Source organism: Trematomus bernacchii, unplaced genomic scaffold (assembly GCF_902827165.1).
Source record: "Trematomus bernacchii unplaced genomic scaffold, fTreBer1.1, whole genome shotgun sequence".
Taxonomy (NCBI): domain Eukaryota; kingdom Metazoa; phylum Chordata; class Actinopteri; order Perciformes; family Nototheniidae; genus Trematomus; species Trematomus bernacchii.
The window spans coordinates 5,503,258-5,509,634 of record NW_022987739.1 but is presented as its reverse complement, the minus strand read 5'-3'; positions in this window follow the sequence as shown (position 1 = coordinate 5,509,634).

Genomic DNA, 6,377 nt, shown 5'->3' with positions numbered 1-6,377 from the left:
ATTATCATTATATAGCATTTAGAAGTGAACTGTGTGCCCTTGACGTTTCTAAATAAATTCATCATTTTGAATATATGTTTTTAATACAGTGAGAATGGTAAAGGGCAAAGGCTATACGCTAACACATGGACTCCCATTAGAAATATAGCAGCAAAGTCTGGGATGTGGTCCAAATGGGTAGTGAGCGGAATGCTTCAGCTAGTATTTGCATTTGGTTCATCAGACTAGCTGAAATTGCTCATTGAAACATAAATGTGGCGTCTAGAAAATGATGGTGATTTTTATTATAATTTCACATTTAAATTAAATTGTACTTCAAACTGCCATTCTTTAGCATTGTAGTGCTCTGTCCTGTAACCTGCAGGTTGCTCAGTACTCATGACTCACTGCTGGCTCAGTGTTTCTTTATGGGAACAAACTTTGTGTCCTTATTTACACAGACAGCCTGTGAGACGGATGGTAGCCATTGCCCACACCTTAAACATGGCCACTTTTGCCATGTATTGCCCAAAGCCTGTCAGGTGACTTTGCAATTGTTGAACTCTGTATATTTTATTCAGGACAATATATGAATGTTGTCTCGATAATTTGAAAATTGCTACTGCGTGTACTGCACACGTTTGGTTGTGAATTCACCATGCATGCATTCTCTAAGTGGATGTATTGGATCATATTTTAAATTATTCCTCACTTTTTTGGGATGCTCTTGAGACCCACTCAATTTATTTTTGGAGGGCTTCTTGGACCCCATATCGAGATCCAATTATAATCTCTGCTGACAATAGTGAATACCTTTATTAGTATTCTGGAGCCTGTAGCATGATGTAAACGCGTTTTAGTGAAACTCTATCCATGCAGTTTCTACCTTATGCTTCCTCCCCTTGTCCTTTACGTCGACCCCATAGCTCTGTTGCTCACCCAAGTGTGTGCCAATGAGCATGCCTAATTCTGTGGACACCGCGCGTCTCCCCTGGCAGTCTGACCCCGGGCCCCCTGGGCGGCCCTCCGCCTCCTGCGCCCCTCTTCTGACACTTCGATAGCCGAGGCGCTCTCTCCTCACTCTCATTTTCCCTTCCTCGGGCCATGCTGCAGTGTTTTTGACGGCTAAGAATGGACGTTACTACCCAATTCTTCCTCTAAGGATTCATATTCATACACCGATGGTGGTGCTGTGCGTAAAATGTGCTTTGTTTTCTCGCATGTGCCGGCATCCCACATGGCCAAACAGGGAGCATTACGGCTGAACAGAGCCGGGGAGAGATGCTCCCGTCCCGGATCGAGTGTTGAAGAATATATCGGCCGCTTGTGAATTTTTCAAATCATTTTTCAAATTATTTAATAACGAAGCATCATGACTGTCCGATTGACGAAACTGCCGTTTCAAATAGACTGAATATGTGAGTATGCTGTGGTTATTCTAAATGCAAGGTATGCTTTTTCAGATAGACTGCAGCTTCAGTAACATTCAAAACATGATTTAATGAAGGGAAAGTGTAGTTTAAACTTAAGACTTATGGCAAAAGTATTTTATCCTCTCGTTTGACCATTATTATCTACGATGTGCATTTTTCTGAATTTAAATTTTGATTTTAAACGCTTAGCAGTATAGCTGTTTTAAAGATGCATATTTATAGAGCATTATTTGGTGATTACAAAATAATAAAGGCAAGTTTGTCAAGATGTAACATGTAATGAACTAATCCATAGTACAGTGACATTCAGTCAGCCTGGACTTGTTCATGTTGACATTTAGCTGGATCCCCCTCTACTGTAAGCTATATACTGTATGTCTTTATAGTTTGTCATGTTTTCTAACAATTCGTGGATTAATCCACTCAACGCGGAAACGATGGTCTATATGCTCTGAAATGGGTCGATGTGAGCTGGCATTTAAAACAACAATAAGGTTGTTTGTGAGGGCCATAGTGTGATCTTTTAGGGAGACAGTTGAAGTAACACTGTCTCCTAAGAGGTGTATGAGTGTATAATCCCCAGGAGCTCAAACTGGACATGCTATGGTATAGTTAGTGGGGAAATGTACGCTATATTAAGGTTATTAGTGGCATGAAGCCTTTCCTGTTACACATGTTCATGGATGACAGGAAAATGTGTCACCCTCCTCCTGCAGTTGGATGACTTCACCCTGCAGATGCTTTCCAGGCTTGTAGTGGAGGAAGATCACCTATGGTTTTAAATAATGGAAATTAGTATTAATCTGAGATTGTAGTGTAACCACGGAAGGATTTACGTTTGTTGAAAATTATACAACTGATGGTGAAGGAGGTTATGGTCATAGCCTTTCAGTTCATAGCTATCCCAAAGCAGTATGGGACATCGTTTTTAATAAAATCGAACATTACGCGTAATAATAAAACCGGGTATTACCTATAACCTGTTTGTGCATGCGCGCAGTAATGTGTGTGTGTAGAGATAGAGAGACAGAGCGACCGGGAGAGCAGCAGAAGAGGGAGAAGGGGGGAGAGAGAGGCATGCAGGCGGGTTGCAATGGCTCCATGTGACCACAACACAAGCAGCTCCGGCGGCGGCGGTTCCTTTAAGAGACGTGGGTTAGTTTTTCTCTTTGGTTATCTAGCTGTATGAGTTATGTAATATCATAAAGCTAGAGAACCGAATGTACAAACTAATTCTGCATTCATCACGACGGAACCGGGACCAATGGCGGGGGGGGCTGCTGGCGGAGCGGATGGATGGATGCAGCCCTCACGGAGAGACTGGAAGCCCGCGGCAGCGTCCGTGCATTGCACCGAGAAACGCCTCCTGCTTCCCTGGACGTGAAGCGGTGCGGAGGAGAACGAAACCATACAAAAACGGATTAATGTCGTTTTTATTTCTCTCACGGGGGATGCATGTAGTGACAGTAGTTAGCAACCGGACACATGCTCCATTCATAGAGTGAGGATGAGGAGGAGGAGGAAGGCGATTCGGCAGTGGTGCTTTTGCTGTTGCTCTTACCGGAACACACATTTAGTCACAAAATAGCAGTTCAACTAGCATGTTTTAGATGTGTTTTTGTGTAGTTAGTTGGATGCTGATAACCAGGAGGGGAGATGAACACGGTTTGTAGCTGGGAAAGCACCTGATTGGATGAATCCTGGGAGTCACGTGTTCCACCAGTAGCCCCCATATCTCATTGCTGCATGCTGGACTAGCTTTGTAGTATCATGGAAAATAGTTTTAACAATCAGCACTAATGCACTTGTTTGTGTTAGCAAGCTGCTGTGCCTCTGCAAATGCATGTTTAATTTGTCTCCAAAAAGTTGATGTGGGGAGCTTTACTGCGACATGCCAGAGAGGATTGTAGGCTATGATGCATTTACTGTGCCACTGATGGATGCCAGGAGAAATAATCCTTCTATCAGGTGCATTCCCTGAGCTTAGTATGTGTGGTGCTTTACAGCAGGTACAGCAAAGATCAGGAGAATGAGTAGTAGGTCATCAAAGTAATGTGTCACTGGTTATGAGGTGGAGAGGAGGACAATATTGGGATTCAGGTTTGTCAACGGGATCATCTTATATCCCAGGATTTAGCTTGATTGATGCGCTTATTAACAGCAGCTTTCAGGTCTCATGCACAAAACCGGAGAACAATGTGTCACATTGCTAAGGAAGAGGCCTGCGGGATGTCAGGGCAACATAATGTACACTTTTTAAAAGAAATGCATTGCCTACAATTGCTGATAAACTGGTCTTTGTAGATATAGTTTATTCCCACAGGATGAAAATAACATTTTGTAGCTTACAAATTAGTTGCTGACATGTATTCTCTCTCATCAACAATATCCATATCTGATCAGGGAATTGTACTATGTTAACACACACACTAACACATATCACCAATATATATATTTTGATTGCTGAAGTACAGTAGCTTGCCAAGCAGGGATTTTGGAGGAAGTGTTAGAGGATGACAAGGTCTTTCTGTTTTAAAATGCTGTTTGGGCTGCACATCACATTCTTTCCTCACTCCATCCGAGTCAGAGAGGAGCTCCTGTCTGGTTCCAGCACTGCCTGAGTGATAGGTTGCACTCTGAAGTGGAGCCTGTTGAATTTTAAACAAGCCAATCCTGTGTTAGCTGCTAACAGCTACAGAGCTGATCTGCATGGTGGAGAATGTGTGAGTGTGTAGCAGCACAGAGCATGGTGTTACTGTTAGGCCCCAGCTTACTGCGTCACAGAGCAGCGCAGGTGGAGAAGGAGCTAGCATGAACCGAACAAGGAAATGCTTTCTCTCGCTTTTGTGGCAACATGCTATACTGCTGTATGTGTTAATCCACACTGAATATATCCCAATGTTGTGAGTGATGTGCAACAATAAGCTACAAACCTAATTTGTTTCCTGTTGTAATTATGATATTAATGGGGCATTGCAAATGAATGTTTTCATCAAGGAAACACTGCAGGAGTGTCAGGATACCCATGTCTCAATTTGAATGTGACAGGAACCAGTAAATTATCATGTCCCATTGAGACCCTGTTTTTTTAATACACAAAATTAACAGTTGTATAGTTTCAGTTACCCATATGGTCTGTGAACGGCAGTAATTCTGGTGCAGCAGAGACCCGATTTAAGGATATCCTTGTTCAGAATTTGCCATATATTTTGCAAATGCGTTTCCCCTTTGTCCTTTTGAGGGTTAATTGCAATATTCAGCAAAAGCATTAATAATACGGCATGGTTCCATTTGATTTGACAATGGCGTTTTGTGCTATAACTTACACCAACCGCCACGCCAACAGCTCCACCCTCCCAGCTTTGGCCCAGTTGCAGTATAAATTAATGCATTGCTGAGGGGTAATAAATGGAGGAGATGGGGAGGGCCCTTTGAGATTGAAATGCAGTCTGAGAGGCAGGCTAGACGTTGGTTTTCCCACATTAATATGTGTCTGTCTGGGCCCTCTCCACCATCAGGAGGAGGCCCTCCACACCAGATGGAGCCCAGTCTAGTCTACGTCTAGCCCACCAACACCTGCCATAAGGCTGCATTGCACTCCCCATTGTCTTGCACAGTGATTTAAACGTCTATCAGTAATTTAATTATTTCACCAGCCTGGATTTATGTGTGCTTTAACAAAGGAGGAATTAAAAAAATAAATAGATAAAATAAAAAAAGGTTATGGCTGGAGAGAATAGCGTAGAAAATGTTGTAGAAGAATGAGGTGAGAAGAGCATGAGTGTTTATGCATGCATGCCGTGCATTTCTAACCAACCTGTCATGTCTGTAGCCTTTCCTGCTGAAGCGTAGATATGTCAGAATGCCCCCCCTTCTCTCTTTTCCTTCTCTTCTCTTTCTCTGCACTATATTGATAACGTTGAATATTTTCATGTCCTGGTTTTGGTTGTTGCATAGGGGTGAGTGTTGTTTGTGACAGAAATGTGGGAACAAAGCAGCCTGCCTGTACTCTGTCCAATGCGCAGCTGAGCCATTGTTTTAGGTTTACAGCTCGGTGCATTTCCAAGCCCCCATCCTATAGATGTTATCTTGTGTGTGTCACACCTGGCAACTAGATTGCAGAGCTGTGTTTATGCGTGTGTGTATGAGTGTGTGTATGAGTTTGTGCACATGTTTTTGTACAGTTGCACATGTACTTCTTTGCATGTGTTCAAGCGGGCTCCTGCTGCACCTGATTTGATATATTGTCAAATATAGAATTTGTCTTTTTAAATAAGGGGAAATCCCTTTTGATTTTCAACTGACTGCAGGACTGTGATTGAGTAAGTGTGTATTTTAGTAAAAACTGCTTCGCTAAATTACGTATTTAAATTTGTAAAACAATACGTCCTTAAATGCATCTTCATTTGGTTTCATTTATTAGAGTGTTACATTTTACTTAAAAAAATATGTTTTACATTTATTATTCAAACTGTATACACTTGACTGGTATTATTATTATAATAATAATGATTGTTGTTATTATTATTAGCAATATTATTGTTATTTTTATTATTATTATTATTATCACAAACATTACACTTTGATTCAGATCTGAAACTATTTATGGCTCATGGTCTATTTGATTCCATATCACCAAAGTCCATATATTACAGCGTTATCAATTTTCTATTATCATTTTACCTTGAATTGAAATGGCCTATAAAAACCTCTCCTCTGAACTTATGAATTCTGGGTTTGGTAGCCTAGCAACAGCCTCTGACCCATGCAAGGCAAAGAGAAAAAAATTGAAAGGCTGACGTGGAGGCTTTAAACCCGCAAAGGACATCAGGTTTCAGCGGATGTAATCTTTGAGTATTTTTTTGTAATCGCTTGTGAAGTGTGTTTGTTACTTTGTGTGTGTGTGTGTGTGTGTGTGTGTGTGTGTGTGTGTGTGTGTGTGTGTGTGTGTGTGTGTGTGTGTGT